The sequence below is a fragment of the Entelurus aequoreus genome, linkage group LG09, assembly GCF_033978785.1.
Source record: "Entelurus aequoreus isolate RoL-2023_Sb linkage group LG09, RoL_Eaeq_v1.1, whole genome shotgun sequence".
Taxonomy (NCBI): domain Eukaryota; kingdom Metazoa; phylum Chordata; class Actinopteri; order Syngnathiformes; family Syngnathidae; genus Entelurus; species Entelurus aequoreus.
In genome coordinates this window covers 15196459-15217737 of record NC_084739.1, presented here as the reverse complement: position 1 = coordinate 15217737, position 21279 = coordinate 15196459, and the positions used below count along the sequence as shown (strand labels likewise).

General features: G+C 37.6%; 1 protein-coding gene across 4 annotated transcripts in view; it reads left to right on the top strand.

The window, feature by feature from the left end:
* The window catches only part of wu:fc17b08 (ligand-dependent corepressor), a 41163-nt gene that overhangs the window by 1099 nt on the left and 18785 nt on the right, over positions 1-21279 (top strand). The window lies entirely within an intron of this gene.

Here is a 21279-nt window from a genome sequence, read left to right as displayed (position 1 = left end):
TGTTCATACTGCATTAATATATGCTCATTTTTTAAACTTCATGCAGAGAGGGAAATCACAACTAAGTGAATTGACCAACACTGTATTTATTAAACAGTTATTAAGCAGTGGCACAAACATTCATGTCATTTCCAAAACAGAAAGTGCAAAATTGTCAATCAGTTTAAAACAAGCTATTAGTGCACTTTTGTGCATGATGTCTCTAAGATGACAAATCAAAACAACACTAAATTAAAGTGCACTTTTTGTACAGAACACCACTACAATGGTTTAAAACAAATTAAGTGCACTTTTGTACATGATGTTGCACAAGATATTTCAATAACTGTCAAATAAAAATTAGCTGCTTAATAGAAAATCAAATTGTGTACGTCCTTCGCGATGTGGTAGGTTCCTGCGGACGTTATCTCTTTTGTTGTTGACTACTTTTTTCATACGGTGTTGATCTGGAAAGGTTTGCCTCGGCATTTTGATGGTGTGGGCGTGTGGCACCGAACGGAGATGTTGACATGCGGAGTAAGCACTCTACATTCTCTAGCAGGGGACTTTTCAAATGATGCTACATATTAGCAGTAATGCTACTTTTTCTAGCAACACTTTTTCGCCACACTTGACAAATTACGGTTGTCTGTTCGACATATTCCCACTTGAAGCCAAACCACCGCCAGACGATGGACCCTGTGCTGTTTTTCTTGGGAATTAATTCTTCCTTCATTTGTTACCAGATTCGCACCTTCTTTCTCTCGTATTACCGCTAGCACCACAGCTAACTTTAGCCATGCTGCTACCTCTCTGCTGCGCGAGGGCGTATACGTGTATGACGTGACAGTATGTGACGTGTGTAAGAAGGTGCGCTCGCTGTCTGTGAGAAGGACAGACAAGAAAGAGTGGGAAGAGCCTGCAGTGTAATGTCCGCAGCTAAAAGCAACTGCGTGAGAACGTATACTCGAATATCACGATATAGTAAGTTTCTATATCGCACAGAGACAAACCCGCGATATATCGTGTATATCGATATATCGCCCAGCCCTAAATGAAGGTATAAATGGAAAAAAAAGAAGAAAATATAAGAATAAAAATAAAAAGTAACAATAAGAATAAAAATATAACAGTAAATATAAGAATATGACAAGAGAAACTAGGCAGTATTTTTTTTTAAATGTAGAAAAATGGCAATACTGTCGATTATATGAAATATGTGATGTGTATATTGCACCTTTTTAAAATGTATTGCACTGTTATTGCTGTTTATCGCACTGTTTTGTTGTCACAGTTTATTTCAGTATTGTAATTCCATTGCGTCCCCTGTCATCCTAGTATTCCCCCTGCCCCCCAGAGAGGAGTTGTACAGTCTGATGGCGTGTGTGGGACAAAGGACTTTTTTTTGTCTATTAGTCCTGCACCTGGGATGAAACAGTCTTGCACTGAACAGGCTCCTCTGGGTACTGATAACGGTATGCAGAGGGTGACTGGCATCATCCATGATGCTTAGTAGTTTTTCCCACAGTCCTCTTCTCTGCCATCGTCACCAGAGAGTCCAGTTTATGCTGGTAATCTGTTCCGAAAGGTCAAATGAAGGCCGATTTTTTTTTCCTCATAAGAAATACAATTAATAGGTTGTAGAAACTCTCAAATATTAATACTAAATACATTTTCTGCAACACATCGTAGTTTTACATCCACAAATCATTTCAAAATAATAAAATGATGAAGGAAATTGATGAAATAACATTTTCAGGGGACTTATTATGAAAAAAAAAAGTTGACTTACGAATGTTGTTGCAATGTCGAATACTCGTGTTAAGCATTGCCAAAACATCAAATCACAAGGTTCATGCGTTTTGGTGTGAACTTGCCTGTTTGGATGCCCCTGTTTGTGGGGTTTTGCAGTCTGTCTACGTTGTGACGTCACAGCAAAGTGGAAGTACTTATTTGGGGTGTTAATACATCATACATGTTAATATAGTGATGTTTATTTTCTTATTGTGTGTTACTTAGTAGAAAAACATTTTACTTTTGCATCAATTTCTTCCTTCATGTATGACCACAAGGAGGAAGTGAGTGGGGGAGCTTCCGCTTTGGGCCAACCGAGCTAAACACCCCCCCTGCAGACTTACTACTAGAATAATCAACGGTTTGTTTTGTGTTGCATGGACTATATAGTGGTAATCATGTCGGAAGCAAACTTTACAAGCGTGCACACATTGTGGATACATGTGAAGGTTCCACTTGAGAAAAATTAAGAATTAGAGAATGTATGAGTTCTTTCACACTGGAAAAGAAGCTACATTTTTTGTTAGTAATCTGTTCCAAAAGGTCTAATGAAGGCTGATTTTTTTTTTCCCTAAGCGGTAGAAAATGGATTGATGGATGGAAATACAATTAATATATAGTAGAGACCATAGGTGCCGATCCCGTGGGTGCTTCGGGGCTCGAGCACCCACGGACAATGCAGAGCACCTGCGTGGGATTTATGGCAAATTCTTTCTCGCCACCAAGCAAAAACCGCGCATGCTCAGGCCCCTTCTACACTAAGCCGGCTAAGGTTATCCTTAGCCGGCGACCTAGTATGCATGCGCGGAAAATGCGGACGTCATAGTCACCTCCAGTGTTGCTTTGAGTGCAAGTTCTTAAATTTAACCTATATGAACAATATCCAGTGTTGTGGTATTTCAATTAACTGGAATCCAGTGTGCTGTGGGGCCTTATTGTAGTGAATCACACCTGAGCCATCATAAATTAATCAAATCTTTAATGGACACGTTGAAGTACACAATTTGACAAAGAACCTTTTACAACAATCAATCTCGGGATCTAGATATCTGGTCAGGACACTCCTCACTCTTGTGCCTTCACCTTCACCTTCATTGTCCATTTGTTTTTGGTGAGTTTATATACTCTGGACCTAGACGTTGAGTTCGCGACATACATCAATCAATCAATCAATCAATCAATGTTTATTTATATAGCCCTAAATCACAAGTGTCTCAAAGGGCTGTACAAGCCACAACGACATCCTCGGTACAGAGCCCACATACGGGCAAGGAAAACTCACCCCAGTGGGACGTCAATGTGAATGACTATGAGAAACCTTGGAGAGGACCGTATATGTGAGTAACCCCCCACCCCTCTAGGGGAGACCGAAAGCAATGGATGTCGAGTGGGTCTGACATAATATTGTGAAAGTCCAACACATCAGCGAAAGTCCAGTCCATGGTGGGGCCAGCAGGAACCATCCCGAGCGGAGACGGGTCAGCAGCGTAGAGATGTCCCCATCCGATGAACAGGCTAGCGGTCCACCCCGGGTTGGGAGCAGAGTAGAAAAGAAAAGAAAAGAAACGGCAGATCAACTGGTCTAAAAAGGGAGTCTATTTAATGGCGGACAATAACTGATACAGTCTGCTTTGCCAGTCCAAAAGCATTTGCCGTTTTCCGTAGTCTTCCCTCGACGGCCAGGTAATACAAAGCACACGCTACCTTTTTTATCACATTCACGGGAGCCCGCATTCTCGTTGACTCTCCTTGGACAAATGGACAAAGTTTTTTCGGAAAGTAGAATCACAGCTGATCTGGACATTCGAAAGTTCTCTTGCCGTCTGAGAAGTGTTGTATCCCAAATAGCTGCAATCGCTTTCTCATGTGTGATTTCCACAAGCGTCTGTACAGACGGAAAGAGAAACACGGGCATGTCTGGATGACTCGCTTCCATATTTCCAGTGGTTAGCTCCAAGTTACGAAACCGCTTTATTATGAAGCTGGCTGTGGCGCGTTCTTTCTGACGTCACTTACTGTGTGGGGCGCGGTCTTTCCTCTCCGAACTCAGTTTGTAAACGATCAATAAGTCCATACAAAGCTAAGAGCCGGAAATTAAAGAAATACACGTGTAAAAAATTGTCCGAGGAGGGGCACCTTAAACGATAGTTTAGTGTGGCTGAAACGCGGCTTAGGCTAAATAATTATTCGTTTAAGGGGTTATCCTGCTTAGTGTAGACATAGCCTCAGAAAAGTAGCGTCAGATTTACCGCCCGTCCGAGGACCCACTGGCAGAAATGTATATCGACTAGGGCTGTGAATCTTTGGGTGTCCCACGATTCGATTCAATATCGATTCTTGGGGTCACGATTCGATTCAAAAACGATTTTTTCCCGATTCAAAATGATTCTCTATTCATTCAATACATAGGATTTCAGCAGGATCTACCCCAGTCTGCTGACATGCAAGCAGAGTAGTAGATTTTTGTAAAAAGCTTTTATAATTGTAAAGGACAATGTTTTATCAACTGATTGCAATAATGTAAATTTGTTTTAACTATTAAATTAACCAAAAATATGACTTATTTTATCTTTGTGAAAATTTGGACACAGTGTGTTGTCAAGCTTATGAGATGCAATGCAAGTGTAAGCCACTGTGACACAATTGTTCTTTTTTTAAATTTTTTTATAAATGTCTAATGATAATGTCAGTGAAGGATTTTTAATCACTGCTATGTTGAAATTGTAACTAATATTGATAATGTTGTTGATAATATTCATTTTTGTTTCACTACTTTTGGTTTGTTCTGTGTCGTGTTTGTGTCTCCTCTCAATTGCTCTTTTTATTGCTGTTCTGAGTGTTGCTGGGTCGGTTTTGGAATTGGATTGCATTGTTATGGTATTGCTGTGTATTGTTTTGTTGGATTGATTAATTTAAAAAAAAAACATTTTTTTTATAAATGAATAAAAATATCGATTTTTAAAAATGAGAATCGATTCTGAATCGCACAACGTGAGAATCGCAATTCGAATCGATTTTTTCCCACACCCCTAGTACAGACCCTCAAATATTAACAGTAAATACATTTTCTGCAACACATCGTAGTTTTACATGCACAAATCATTTCAAAATAATACAAATGATGTAGGAAATTGATGAATTAACATTTTTAGGGAACCTATTATGACTGATTATGACTTATGAATGTTGTTACAATGTTGGATACTTGTGTTAAGCATTGCCAAAACATCAAATCATAAGGTTCATGCATTTTGGCGTGAACTTGCTTGCAGTTTTGGGTGCCCCTGTTTGTGGGGTTTTGCAGTCTGGCTACGTTGTGACGTCACAGCGAAGTGGGCGTACTTATTTGGGCATTATGTCAAGCTCGAAGCCAGAGGGGGAGGAGCTTTAGAATATGAGCAAAGTACAATATAAAAGGTAGGATAAAGTATTATTTTCAGCTAATCTTGGAAAGCGCATAATAACACTGACATGCAACATGCAGTGTCATAAATGCTTCTAAAAGTAGCCTTTTTTTATGAAGCTCTTAATCAATCGGCGAGTGTGCAAGTGTACCTAATATGGTAACCGGGTAAATCTACATAATGTTTATGAAGTTTATTTTTAACCGTATCTGGGGAAAACAGCGGCGACAACTTCCAAGATATATATTTAAACTGTTTACATTTTCACGTTGCTGTACCTGCTTTGTTAGCACAAGACATCAACATACATTTTGATTGGACAGTTGACGTGCTCGTTAGATCGACACAATCTTGCTCAATAACCTCTGGAACTGAGAAAGTTGGTGAGAAGAAGGAGAAGCGAACAATGGAATCAGAGAAACAAATCATGAAAGACATGTCCTACCGGTTAGCAGCCTATCTGCCGAGTCAGCCCCGCCGGAGTGTCAGTCCGCTTTACACAAGCCACAGCCTGCCTGCGTGGCATGTAGCCACAGACGTCCAAACGACGAACATTTATCCATGCAAATATTGAGAAGCGGCAGATGAAGTGTTTGCCGGGTTTTGTTTATTTCTCAACTAAATGGTTTGGTACACAGACTTATACATTACTTGTTAACGCTGACTTCTCCAGTCCGCCACTCAAATACGTCCGTGTGCAACATAAAGAACAATTATTTTGATTTTGTTTACACAACGGAGAAACAGCCCCTTGGGAGACAACTACAAAAGTCCACACCCCAAGGTAAATTCGAAACAATATTATTACATTATTTTATAAAACTACTGTAATTGTTTGTAGTACTTGCTATTGTAATGTTTTCAAACAATATTTCCTATCTGAAAGTTTATATTGTAGTGTTTTGGGAACAAGTGCGCAAAATGTTTAGAGTTTTGAGTTCGGTGGTGAAACGCAATGTACAAGGACTGAGTCGTCAACGTATACGATTCTTTGTTTGGGCAAACGGAATAGACCGGTACGCGCAATGTTTAGCCGTATGCTAACTGAAGTGGTATACACAAAGCGGGCCAACATTTCGGCAAACATTTTAATCAAAAAACAAATCCTATAAAAAGTAAGTAGGGCGTACAGAAACCGAGGTGCCACTGTAGTTGAGTTCAAGGGTGGACTGGATCACCTGCCTGTACAGTTAAAACCACTCCTAACACTCCATCAATCTACCTTTCGAATTGTCTTGTAGTCAGACAATATTTTTGATACATTAGATGTAATTTCTACCTGACATGTTTCGACTGTCATCTGCAGTTTTCTTCAGAAGGGTGACCTGACTACTGGGAAATGTTGCCTATCAGATGTTCTTATAGGCGTGGCCAACCAGCTAGACCTGTCAGGTCTACCTGGTTGACCCCCCCTTCCCCCACCTTGCCGCTTGATGGTTAATGGTGGAGGGAGTCCCAGGTATGTGAGAACTTGAATGCTCCCTCATCCCAATTGTTGGGCCGCTTACTTAATTAATTTGCCTCCTTAATCCATCGTTTGAATTTGGTACTTTCTGTCCCAATGGTATTGGTGTTGTTCCAGTCCATTATGATGATTTGATATGGCTGATTTTAGAATTTCCTTTTCAGATTTTCGTTTAGGCTTATTGTGAACCTTCCAGTTGTTTTTAAAAAAAAATTCTTTCTGATGTTCTTTCTTTCTCATGTTGAATGTCTTTCCTGTTTCTCCGATGTATGATTTTCTGCATGATTTACACAAGATTACGTAAATTACATTGCATTTCTTGTCTTGTTTTGTTTTGTCCTTTGGATGTACAAGTAACGGTCTTGTTTTTGTGTGAAGTTTTAAGTGTGTTGTGTTTTTTCATTACCCACTGTATTGGTTTTGTTATTCCCCTAATGTATGGTAAGGTTATGGCCTCTTACTTTTTTATTTCAGGTTTTTCTTTGGTTTTCTTCTTTGTTCTCTTTTCTTTGTTTTTTGTTTGTTCCCCTTTTTTGTTGGCTCAGGTCAGATATTGGCAGTTTTTGAAAGCATTTTTAATGTTTCTCTTCCTTTTGTCTCTCTTCTTCTTCTGTTATGATGTTGGCCCGTTAATAGTGTCCTCACGACTGACAGTTTGTGTGTTGCAGGATTTCGGAAGTCCAAAGTAGATATTGGTCGGTGAGTGTCGGTTTTTGTGAACAGTAATGTTTTGACTGCCGTCATTTTTTGCGGTGGATTTTCATGTCCAGAAAAGTTATTGTTCCGTTTATTTCCTCTTCATGTGTGAATTTAAAGTTTCAACCTTATCTTGAGGAGGTCTGTCAGATCCTGTGTGTGTCCCATTTTTATATTCTCCAGAATGGCATCCACGTATCTTCTCCAGAAGGTGGGTCTGCAGTGTATTGGTGCTGTGTTGATAACAGCAGTAGTTTCCAGGTCTTTCTTGAAGAAATGGTTCATTATTGCTCATAAGGGGTCTCCCCTTGTGAATCCCTCTTTTTGTTTGTATACTATTCCTTTGTATTGAACGTATGTGGATTTTGCCACAAAATTGAGTATTTCTGTGTATGTCTTCAGGTGTGAGGTTGGTTATTGCTTTTAGAGTCCTGTCTTTTGTAATGCGTTTATTGTCGATGTGCAGTGTGACATCGACTGGGGTTTGGATGAACCATGAAATGACGTAGTGTGAAATAAACATTTTATCTGGTTCCAATCGTATTGCGTTAAGATCTCGTGCGAGTTGTTTTTAATTCTGTGAGGCCACGGAGGGGTTTTATTATTTCAACAAGCGCTTTTGATAAATTACATTTAATGGAACCTATACTGTCTACTATTGGGTGGAGAGGTAGACTTGACAGGTCTTCCTGGTTGACCCGCCTATGAGAACAGCTGATAAGCAACACGTCACAGTGGACAGGTGACCCTTCTAAAGATTACAATCGTAAACATGTGAGGTGAAAATTCCATCTAATATCCGACTATAAGAAATTTAAAAAAGTATATAAATAAGAAGACATCTTGAACCTTTTTGAGCACCCCATTGGTCATGAACAGTTCTACTTCCGAACTCCAGACAAAATGCTTTGCCAAAACATGCACATACTGTGTTGCTTATGTTCAATCTGACAAATAATCAAAATCAGTTGAAAAACGCGGCGAGCCATTCAGAAAAACTTATTTGCAATGGTACAGATGATCTTGTGGACTGACTATTTTTGTAATGATTATACAACTTTGGGAATATCTGTATTTCATGTAGACATCTCATTATTCTGACGTGATTCGATTGTGGCAATAAAGCCTTTCCACCTCAATCCAATCAGGTTTGACCATAAACATGATATAACTACAGGTAATAAACAGATTAAACCAGTGGCCTACCGAGCACATCTTCGGTTTTGGGTTTTCTTTTCACCATGTATAACATGTAATTGTTAATTTCACTCTACAGTTTGTAGGCTAAACCTTCTTCCTGTTTACATGCTTGCAACCAATATTACGGCCAATAATAAAATAGAACAATCTGATGTGATTTGTTGTGATGCTTAGAAATATACTTTACCCTGCCACTTACCTAAATTGTTAACACAAGGCTGGGGGGATTTATGCCTTGATGAAGTTTATTTCTCATTGTTCCCCAACTATCCGAATGTGGCAGCATTAAGGTTTTTCAAATCGTTTGGTGTCCAATTTTGGAGAGAGGATGTACAAAATGTTACTCTTTATTTATTATTGGTGGTGTTTTTAGCAGATAAGGGTAATGGATTTTGTGCTTTTATTTCCATCAGCTTAAATTAGTCTGGTCATTTTCCTCTGGCCTTTGACATCAACATTTTCTCTCAGGAAACTGCAGCATGCTGGCTTTTTTCTTTTCTTTGGACCATTCTCTGTTAACCGTAGATTGTGTGCCAGGAGATCTCATCTGGCAACTTAACATGAATGTGTTGTTGTGTATATTGTAATAATGTAACAATCAACCTAAATAGTAGTGCAAGTCCAAGCTAATACAGCTGCGAACAACTTGTGAGTATAACGTTAAATGACAGAAATTTATAACTTTGTCTTCCACCTATTGATTTATAGGAATTATACTGTATATGCCCTAAATGCATCCTCTAGTGCAAACTTATATATGTTTAATCCAAAATCTTCATGAAAGTACAGTTTGTATTCCTTTTAGACATAGCAACATCCAGTGTGGACTTGAGGTTTAAATAATCCGTCCCATGATTCAGTGGTCAACAATTCCAATGCCCAATACTACACAATGCATCTTTGTTTATCTCTACTGAAGGAAACATCGTCACTGAATTCATTGCAATTGGTAACCTCACATATTTGGCTATTTAAAAATAAGGGCTTTAAACCCCTACTTAAGCCACAGTGGTAAACATTTTTTCACTCCGATGTCTTGTGATGGCTCTGATCCCAAAATGTCACAGTACATCAATCTCATGTAAAGTGGCCACTATGCATTGTGCTTGTCGAAACACAGAAGCCATATTTTATTAATGCGAACCAGCTTTTTGACTCTAGAGGTCAAGTGGTTATTAATAAATAGCTCAAAGAAGACATTTTCATTTAAGAATGTTATTGTTTTTTATTATTTTGGACCGTGAACCCAATAGCAGAGTATAGCGGTCAGTCTAGGACATGTGACTGTCAGAAGAACCTACGTCAAGTCATCCAAAGATTAGAATTACAGTATTTTCAACATATTTACGCTTATATTAGTTGATCTACACTATGTAATGATAAACAATATCATGATAAACCAAAGTAAAACTTCCCCCATTTAGTATTACCGTTTTAAATTAAATTATCGTAAAACCATTATAGATAAACCTTTGACAAAGTCGTGGACTGGGGACACTGCTCATTTAACAGAGAGATAAGCTAACGCTTGCTAGTTTAAATGCTAACATAAATACAAGAGACATTAACCTCTTTCCCCGATTAAATTGATCATATTATGATGTGTTTTCTAAATTTAAAACACTTCCTTGTGATCTACATAACATGTAATGGACAGAATGGTCAAAATTTTGCATAGATTATGTTTTGCAGACCATCTTCAAGTAGCTTTCTGACCGTTTCTTCAAGATGCACCGTTTGTTTTGTGGGTGGTCTTATTTATGTGCCTGCACTTCAACTGATTCTTTTCCCCATCAGCCTTGTTGTAGTTTTTAGCGCTTTCTTACAGAGTCTACTGACAAATATAAGTTCGAACTATACGCTAATTTGTATTAGAAATGGCAACAGCGGAGGAGGTATGTGCATGTACGAGCCAGTCTGCCCCCCAACAAGAGGCTAGAGATAAAGAAGGAACATGTTGACTACGTCGGACTACAATGGCTGACTCGTGCAAAGCTCTTCGGATAATTCAACATTTTAAATATTAAATAAATGAAATCAAAAGTCAGCTTACAATGGAGCCTATGGGAGCCGTTCGATTCTGCCTATAAAGCCCTTTTAAAAAAACATCCAAACACCTCCATTTAGGTTTTATATACATGATGTAAGTACAGTATATACGTATGTAATATAGTAACAGGCACATTTATAGTAATATTTAATATATACATATGTTAATAATTTTAAACATTACGGCAATTTCCAAAACACATCACGTTTGTTTTTTTGTCTTCACAACTGATTTTTGCTCACTGCAAACTTAATGAGAGCCAACAAACATAATAAAACATCACTTACTGTGCAATGTTTAGTGTCATTAGGATGCCGACTGATAGAATCTTGTTAAATTAGATGAAAAGGAATGTTACTAATACTTGGTTAGTATTCAAGTCAAGAAATGTAAACTAAGTATTGTAGGTGCTTTTTTGGATGGTTATTTATTGGGTTTTATGAGTGTAGATACGGAATAAAGGACCTCCCATTGGCTCCGTTGTAAGCAGACTTTTATTTACGTCTACTTATGAATTAGAATTTAAAAAAAGTTTTAAAGAAAAAAAATGCATCCGTCGCCATGTCTTTTATAATGATTATGAACAGTAGGCAAAATTCCCCCAAAAAGTGTAGTCCCCCTTTAAGGCCACGGTACGTTATTATTGTGATATTGTTAAAAAAATGGTAAAAAGGCCATAGTGTTTAAAATAAAGTGGCAGCAATGTTTAGGATAAACACACCTACTGTAATTGAACACAAACGCTCAAACGTTCTAATCATATTCATTTTTACTAAGAAGTATTTTTAAGTGCAAACAATTGTGTGGGAACATCCACTGGTTCAAGCAAATATTTGAAAAAAAAAAACTTACTGTTGAGTGTCTTTAAACTGACAATGTACACATCTAGTTCAACAAGTGTAAAACATTAAAATTTAAGAAAACTATTTCTCTTACCTAATTTTCCTGAAGGAATCAATAAAGTACTATATCCATCTATCTACTGCGAACACACTTCTCCCGCATGTTTCCTCTTTTTCTCCCCTTTACAGCGTCCCACGCTTGCCGGTCCCGTGTTGTGCCGAGGATTTTGGGAGCTGTAGTTTTATTTTCAGACCGACTAATGCAAAAGTGCTAGAAAAAACTACCCTCACTAAGTTTTCTTTTGATACATTTGCACGTCACGGAATTATTGTGAGGACTTTGAAACTGCAATACCGCAGTGTCTACTATAGGGCCCAAAAAGGCCCGTATTTTTGCAATGCAATGTAGGGCATGGGTAGCCTTTCTTGCTAAAGATTTTGTTTACATGCCTGCACTGTACAGAGAGAGAGCAACAAACTAGATTAAAATGGATTGTAAAAAAAAAAATCAAGGGACTGTACTACAACAAACTGTACCCTAAGGCTAGCTACCTCGAAAAATAAGTAAAATTGATGGAATTGATCCATATGAGCAAGTCCAATGGGCGTCAGTTTGACGCTAAATGCGCAAGTCCTCATGGGAAATGTAGTCTTCCTTCTGGCAAAACACTACCGCAATTAAAGTTCTTAAGTGGGGCTTTAAAAAACAGCCCATTATGACTTTTAAATATATTGTGCTACTTGTCCGCAAATAATACTCATTCATTTTTGTGCTAACCCGTTAATAAAAATGAAAAGACAAAATGCTTTTCTCCAAAATACTGTATGCTGTTTGTCGCCCGCAGCCAGCTTTGAGCTTGGCAAACAGTCATCTTAATGCAACGTGTAAAACTGAATCAAACATGCTTTGATTCAAACTTACAGGTCTGAAAATGCCGTGAATACACCAACATGTACCAGGCGATGGCATTAAAAGTGATGTTTAATAATCTCACGGCTGCTATCCAGGCCGTTTGCCGTCTCTTTATTAGCTCACTAACCAGGCTTTGCCTTCACACTAGAAATGTAAAAAATCTCAACAGTTTTTTTTCCTGAAGAGATCATGACAATTGTGGCAGTTAATGATGCTGCCCGTTCGCACTATGTTATGAACTTCTTAAAGAAAAGAACACAACTTTAATGGAGTCTTGCATTCAACCATGTAAATAAGCTATTCTGAGGCCAGCAAGACCCACAATGCATTGTGTATACTACACTTTCAAGCCCTATACCAGGCCTTTTCAACTGGCGGCCCGTGGGCCACATCCAACCCGTCAAGGCTTTTCATTTGGCCTGCCAAACATCACCCAAATAGGCTTGATGAAACCATTAAAACTCGGGTTGATCATGTATTGTTTTCTGGCGGACATTTTAAGCGACAGACACATTGATCCAGACAAGCAGCAACAATGGTAGAAATCGCAGTGTGTAAGCTTCATCTCGAAACTTGGTCAAACATTTGTGAGTACCGTATTTTTCAGACTATAAGTCGCAGTTTTTTTTCATAGTTTGGCCGGGGGTGCGACTTATACTCAGGAGCGACTTATGTGTGAAATTAACACATTACCGTAAAATATCAAATAATATTATTTAGCTCCTTCACGTAAGAGACTACACGTATAAGATTTAATCGGATTTAGCGATTAGGAGTGACAGATTGTTTGGTAAACGTATAGCATGTTCTATATGTTATAGTTATTTGAATGACTCTTACCATAATATGTTACGTTAACATACCAGGCACGTTCTCAGTTGGTTATTTATGCGTCATATAACGTACACTTATTCAGCCTGTTGTTCACTATTCTTTATTTATTTTAAATTGCCTTTCAAATGTCTATTCTTGGTGTTGGGTTTTATCAAATACATTTCCCCCAAAAATGCGACTTATACTCCAGTGCGACTTATATATGTTTTTTTCCTTCTTTATTATGCCTTTTCGGCCAGTGCGACTTATACTCCGGAGCGACTTATACTCCGAAAAATACGGTAGATATCATTTGTGCCTACATATTTAGTTTTTGTATTGAAATTGCTGACTTTGTGATGTCTTTTGTATTCGTGGTTGTGTTGTTTTTTTGTCTTGAGAGTAACGATCAAACCTCGTTTAATACATGTAGTGCTAAATTTGACCAGTAGAGTGCGACAACGCTAATAGTAATAAGTCACATACAATGTATGGTGTGTGAATGATGTGTAATTTCTACATGTGTAAACATTTGTCGTTTATTTTGTGAGTATGTTAACACTAAGCCTTCTATTTTATTTATGTCAAATACACTATGGATGTCATACTATTGTTATGTTTATACTTTCAGTCTTATAAACCTTAATAGAGGAAGAAGTGTAAAGAAATAAAACTTATGAAAGAAAATAATTTAAAAGAAGGAACATCAATCCTCAACAAAAACTGGAGTTTATTTTCTTCATACTATTAACTGGCTGCTCATGCTGGAAACGAGTAGCGAGAGCAGAATAATACATTTATTGACAGTGCAGTATGAAAGCCGATGTGTTTACTTTGCAATTAAGTAAACACAGTCTTGAAGAAATATAACCTGCGGAGGCACTTTTTGACGAAACATCCACATTTCGATGTGCCCTTGGACTCTTGAAACTGCGGCCTTCTTCATTATGTAGTTGAATAGCCCTGCCCTATACCATTGCATCCCAGTTATCCGAGCAACTAAGATATTCAATTGTGCACATTGAACCTACTGGCTGTGCTCTCTTAGAAAAGAGAGGTCAATCTATACTTGAAGCAATTTGACAGCAGGAAGTGAGCTTGCGTGACATTATATAAACCGAACATGAGGTGCCCAAAGTTTTTGTTTCTTCCAAAAAACACTAAAACTATTACAAATTAAAATGGCAGATCAACATATTGAATATGCAAATACAATTAATATGGCTTTTAAGTAGCCAGAACAATATTATTAAATAGCATATTTCTTCTGCCAAGAAATTATATTGTATGACTATTTATTTATTATATAACACTTTTTAAAATACAGCTTTGTTATAATTGTGTATCATGACTTTTTGGTCACATTTAACTCTACCGTGACAATAGTAACCGTTATAATTTTGGTAACAATAATCGTGATAAACAGTAAATGGATTATACCTGTATTGCACTTTTCTACCTTCAAGGTACTCAAAGCACTTTGACACCATTTCCATATTCACCCATTCATACACACATTCACACACTGATGGCGGGAGCTGCCATGCAAGGCCCTAACCACGACCCATCAATAGCAAGAGTGAAGTGTCTTGCCCAAGGACACAACGGACGTAACTCGGATGGTAGAAGTTGCAATCGAACCTGTAACCTCAAGTTCTATTACTCGAGCCAGGCCGTCCCCAATGAAATGTTATTATCATTACATCACTAGTCCAGTGTTCTGTTGTCCAGTGTCCATCCCGGGGGGCATCTGCGAGCCATAACTTAATTGTTATTGGCGTACGGCTTATTTTATAAATGAAATTCAACAGCCTGCTAAGCAACATGACAAAGTATTCTGAAACATTGGCCATACTAAACAAATATAATCTAAAAGGTTACAATTTGTTTAAATGTTTTATTATATACTAAGGTGGCATACTAATTAAAATATATTATTTAGTATTTATTTTTTTATGCTTTTTCGGGGTTTTTAATAAAAATAAAAAAAAGAAGAATATCAACGTGGCCTGCACTTTTTTACAATTCATTGTCTGCGGCACTTGAACATGTTTGGACACTCAACACTGATGGTAGAGATCCAAAGCATTTGCCTATATGGAACTCATTGTAGGTCAGGGACCATTTTTATGCCAGACTGTTTTTAAACTAAAACCTGAAAAAAACTATCATTTTGGTCGTAGTTTTTTTTTTAAACCAGCTTTTTGTAGACTGAATGAAAACTTGCGTACCAGGTGACTTCTCACTATGTAATGATCCCGAACAATCCCAACACTACTTTGTTGGCTGTGTGCTCACCATCCACAAAAGGGGACATAATAGTTTTTTTTGTCACTCGTCACTCCCTCCCTTTATGATTGACAAACACTCCTTGTGTTTGGGCTGCAATTGTGAAGCTCCAGAGTACATGACAAATACACCAGCCTGCTTGCTTGTAGAAAGGCTTATTCTGTCCATGATAACAAGGACATACTTTTGTTTGGCTTTTTGGTGGAGAGGCCACCGCCACCACCCTACTCGTACTCAAATGGATATTTTGTCTTAGTGTATTTATTGTGTGCAGTAAAACTACAGACCCCAGGACAAGGGCAATTGTACTATAAAACAGTAGCATTAGTTGTTTGCATGTTTGCTTTCACATGCATTCAGGTTTCCCATGATGCAAATGGTATGCCTCAACATGTACTACCTCTCTTTGGATCTGGAAAAATGTGTTTTGAAATGCCATTGCTTGACATTTTAAGAATGTTTGGAATGATGCTTTTTGGCTAGCGGGTGCACAGGGTTAAAGTTTTGCCGCACAAATACCAAAAAGCAAATTTTGACCTAAGGCAGATTGCATTATTTATCATTTAAACTTACTTACTTTTTTATGGTCCAGTAGACTCCTCCTAATGGGCTTTTGGCCTTCATATCCCCCACCACCCCATGTTAATATTTATCAGAAAACACCATTAACAATCTTATAAGGTTGTTCCTTTCACAATGGTATATTATATTTGACCTAAATCATGTTTTTTTGTCGTTTCAAGTTTGTGGAGCATTGCACCATTTCAATGTCAAGCTGAATCACATCATCTTAAGTAACAATGCTCCATTTTTTTTTTTCTCTGCTCAAAACTGTCTGCTCCTTGCCTGTTTTTTAGACAGTACAGTATTTTCTATGGACAGAATGGGTAACCTTTCTTATACCTGTGTATTATTAAAGCTTGCATGACGGTTAAGTATTAGGGTCGATCTCTTTGAGATTGAAAAAAATATTCATGCTTTGTTGCTCAGCCCATTCATACAAATGTCCTATCCCTCATCATCCTCCTTTTTATCTCTACTGTAAAGGAATGTTGCTCGGTTACCTCACTGACATGCAAAATTAACACTAACATCTGAATAGTGCAGCATTTATAAAACATGACGCCATACAGTCTTAAATTATTAAAAGCATCATTGCTGTCCAAGCGTTTTGGGAGGAAAGATGGCAGATTTAGCAGTGGTCTATTTTGGCTCGACGCTGATTTGAGCAGAGGGAGCTCCTGTTCTGCAAGCATGAGTTGTTGTACTGTATGTGTACAGTAGTTACAGTGGGGGATGGGCTGAGTGGGGGTTGATGCAGCACTGTACGCCCTCAGCAGCATGAGCAGAAGGGTGGGTCATACATGGGGAAGAACGGAGCAATCCATAGCATGATAAGAACTCCGTTTTTGGACATGATTAGCATAACTTAAAAATGTTCAACGCTGCTATACTTTTGGGGGGGGGGAAACATGGACACATTTATTCAAGGCACTGAATTATCTGCGTTTCTAACATTTAGAAACAGTATGTGTATGAAAAAAATAAAGTAATACAGTTAGCAATGATAATGGTATAATTTAGTACAGTCACTGAAGAGTAATTTTCTAACAACTAATCTTTTGACAGGTTTTTGCCCTGTCTAATAAATATTAGCTTAATTAACATCCCAAGTAAAGAGATATGGCCTAAAATCCATATTATGATATAAGCTGAAACTTCTTGCAATAACACTATATATCGCTAATATTATTTGTCTTAAAAATCACATTAGAACTATTTCAAAATGAGTTACAGGTTACAAAATGTTATTCTTTGGCTGTTGACGTACGTGGAAACTAGAGGTGGGAAAAATTATAAATTCTCCAAGGCATCATTATTGGAACGTGGGGGATTCCGAATCGATGGACAAATGTCCAAATATCAATTATTTACGTATTTGTAACTGACCTCGCTGAGTCCTATGACTATCTCTTTGCTTCCCAATGGACTGGACTCCCACAATATCTATTTAATTTAATTCAAATTCATATAATTATACCCACTCGACATGCGTTAGTGCCGATCACTCAAGGTTTCTTCTTTTTCCCCAGCTGGGGCCTTTTGAGTTTTTCCTTGCCCATATGTGGGTTTAGATCAGGGGATGTCGTTGTGAGCTTGTGAAGCCCTTTTAGACACTTGTGATTGTAAATAATATGTATCAATTTTTTAAAATCAAAATAAAGTAAAACCGACTGTTGTAAAATGTGGCATTAGCGTTAATGTTCTCTAAACGTTAGTCCTAGGTTTGGTTCTAACTAACCATGAGAGAACCATTATCTAACATTATTTTAACATTATCTGTTAAAATAATGTTAGAACCATTTTTTTCTTGTTTCAAGTTCATTGGCCATGTTTTGCACTCATAGCAAAACATGGCTAATATTAACGCTAACGAGAGCGAGACATTTGTTCCCAAGAAAAAAAAAGTGTTGTCAGTACTTTGGTTTTACGGCAACAGGCGTGGAACAAGTGACTGCAAAGTTTGTTTCAAAAAGGTATCAGCACAACTAACTTATTCCAGCATGTGAAACCGAAGCCAGCAGCCGAGTGCGGGAAATGCAACTCTTTACGAGGCGAACAAGACGCAACAATAAACAAAACTACAGGGCTAAAAGTCACTTTACTATGGTGAAATCATTTACACCAAGTATGTATGATGATGCCATGTACGATGAGAAAGAAGCACAATGCCTAGAGCAATCACTAAAGCAGTCGCTTTGCACACCCCCAAGATGTGTGAATGAAAAAGGCTGTGTTTACTTTTTTTTTTTTTTTATGTCCTGCCCAGGCTGTGTTTACTTTATCCACTTACAGAAACAAACTATAGTCCTCTCAATGTTTTACTTCATTATTTATTTGGATACAATGTTCAATGCGACAATTTTATGTTATTCAAGACAGAAGTTTGAAGTTTGCATTTTATTCACCTCAATGTTGGAGATAATTTGCATGCAAAATGTGCAATGCTACATTTTTGTTAAACGTATTCTATTCAAGCCAAAGTATTGCTTCCCAAGGGAAGCTCTTAATTTAATTTACTGAAAATGATTCCATAAAAAGTACAATTTATATCTGCTCTTAAAAGAATAACATTATACAAATTAGAATTTTGCCAAGAGTAAGATGCAGTGTATGCAGTCTCATTGATAAGAGGAGATGACTGGCAACTTCAAAACCGCGCCGCACTGTGTCCGGACATACTTTAGCCGCAAAAGCTGGCAACCACCACAAGGATCCTTTTACTCCGCATATTGATATGCTAAAAGTTTTTAGTGTTGTGCTGACATATCAGTGTTTTAAATTAGATTTTCCCCTTGTCGTCTTTCTTGTTGAAAAAGTGATTTTGTTTATTATCTGGGAGCAAGCTTTGTGCATAAGTTTGTTTGAAAAGTTTGTGAATTTAGATTAAATCCTTTTATAAAATAATTTTAGAAACAGGCTGTTTGTTTTCTCTAAAATGTCACATTATGAATTAACTGCCCTGTTTTGTTTGAGAAGGAAGTGTGCTTTTTTTAAATGCTTGCCCAGAGAGTCACTTTGAATTGAATTGAATTGAATTTGGTTGCAACTAATTGACTATCTTAACGATTAGTCAGATTATTAAGCGTACACCTATTCAGTGTTTTTTTTAGTAGCCATCGGCCTTTAAATTCAGTTTGAGGTATTTTTAGGCATGCGTTAACTAACAAAGACAACAATAGTGACTTCTTTATTTATAATTAATGTGCTGGAAATGTGCTGCTCATTAGACTTCTACAAAAATAAAAATAACTGATAAACATTTGTCCGTTTAAAGTATACATTAAAAATAAACAAAGGACACTTAAAATAGCAGCAATACAAACAAACAACAAAACAGCACCAAAGTTGTCTAGCTTTCTCAAAAAAGTGCAGTTTGTCTACTGTGCAGAAGTTTTTCTTGCTTTTCTTGTACCCCTTGTTATATGTAAAATGTATCCGGCAAATGGTAACAATTTCTATTTTAAACTCAAACACGCTGCTAAAATAACTAGATCGTAGAAACATGCACACAGGTTATATAGCCTGTATAGCTGACTGTCTTCGGCTAAGGTGATATAGTTTATTCTATTACGTCAAAAAATGGAATACAAATTATCTAAAATAAAATTATACATTTCTCTAGCTACTCCCTTGGTTTAACCCAGTTTGCTTCAGACAAGCGAACCAACACACCACCGCTTTAAATTGTTTTTTCAGACATGTCATGAAAAGCAAGGTCTGCTTTGCGAACTGAGCAAGTTATTCGTGTCGTTGACATTTCTAGGGTAAATTGTTCCCATACTTTAATTTTTTCCCGGGCCACGTCTACTGGGCGCTCTGGCTCGCGTATGTCTGTGTCCGCTTGGAAAAACGAGTGACGATGGCACAAACTATTATCGACAATTATATTTGTCGGCAACAAATTTTATTAGCGATTTTTTTGGACGTCGACTAACCCCTACTTGTAAATATTTATTGAAGCAAGATAACTTCCTTGCTAGAGTTTGACAATTGGATAAATATACCCCGTTTATATCCAGCGTGTCTTAGTGGAATGATAGCAGCAACATCCAAAATGTAGATGAATTTGGCATATTTATTTTAATGTTGTTTGTAAAGACCTCTGTAAACAAATATGGCTGCTCACTGACAAGGATGGAGTGTCTTGGCTTTGAGACAAACCGAATGGTCGTCATCTTGACTCTGACACTGTTGTGTGGCTAACCCACTTCTAAGGGTGCACCGCTAGCTTTCTTGTCGAGTGTAAACAAGCTGAGCTGCAGGATTGTGATGTGTTGTATGATCTACAGTTAGATGTTTATAGCTGTAGTGCTGCTGTGGGGCAAGTTGTCACAGTTTGAATAGATTCTACAGGCTGTGTTGTTCCATCTCTTTAAAGGTCCTTCCTTATTCTGTTTCGCCATTTTATTTAACCAGGTTAAATTATATTCACGAGTCTGTAGTCACTGTTTGATTACATTAATTTGCCTTCACGGCTGCAATGCTAGCTCACCAAAATCTGGATTTAACCCATGTTACTGTTGGGTTCAATGGGGTATTAAAAATGTAGGTCAGGACAAGTAAAAGGCCGATTGGTCAGTGTTCACCTTGATCAGACATAAGCACCATTAACGCGACCTGGAAACTGGTAATCGCATTGCTTTTTGACCAAAGTTTTACACATTTGCTATCCTTTTAGATGTATATACAAGGCATGTTCCATTGAGAGTGTTGTGCTGCTAATTCAGAAACCGATCATTCATGCGTGGGATCGGCTGATAACAATACCGATACCAATCACATGTATTAATTGTACATTTTTCAATGTATTTATGGTGAGTGCTAATGACAGTTTAACAATATCAACACAATATTTAAACTAGTTCCTTATTCTCTTCCTCTGTATGTAATTTGTACCGCCTTGATAATGATACTTAAGATACCGGAAATGCAGTTTATTTTCTGTAGTGGAGGTGATTATTAGCTTATAGGAGCGGCTCCACACTGTGAATGGACAGTTGGGCAATGGGCACACATAATTATTTGCTAGCTGCTTGTCAGCCGGTGTATTAAAAATAAATAGTGTCAGCCGGAGGGGATCGATGTTTGTGATCCACAATAAAATGCATTATTTAGCAATTCCCGAAAATCGTCTGATACTGATTGGTGTCCGATAGCTCAACACATCCCTAATTTACATGTCAATGTATACATGGCTTTATATATATTCAGCTAATTTGTGTTTCTATGAGGGGGTTTACCTCTGTTGTTTTAATTAAAACAACCTCCGT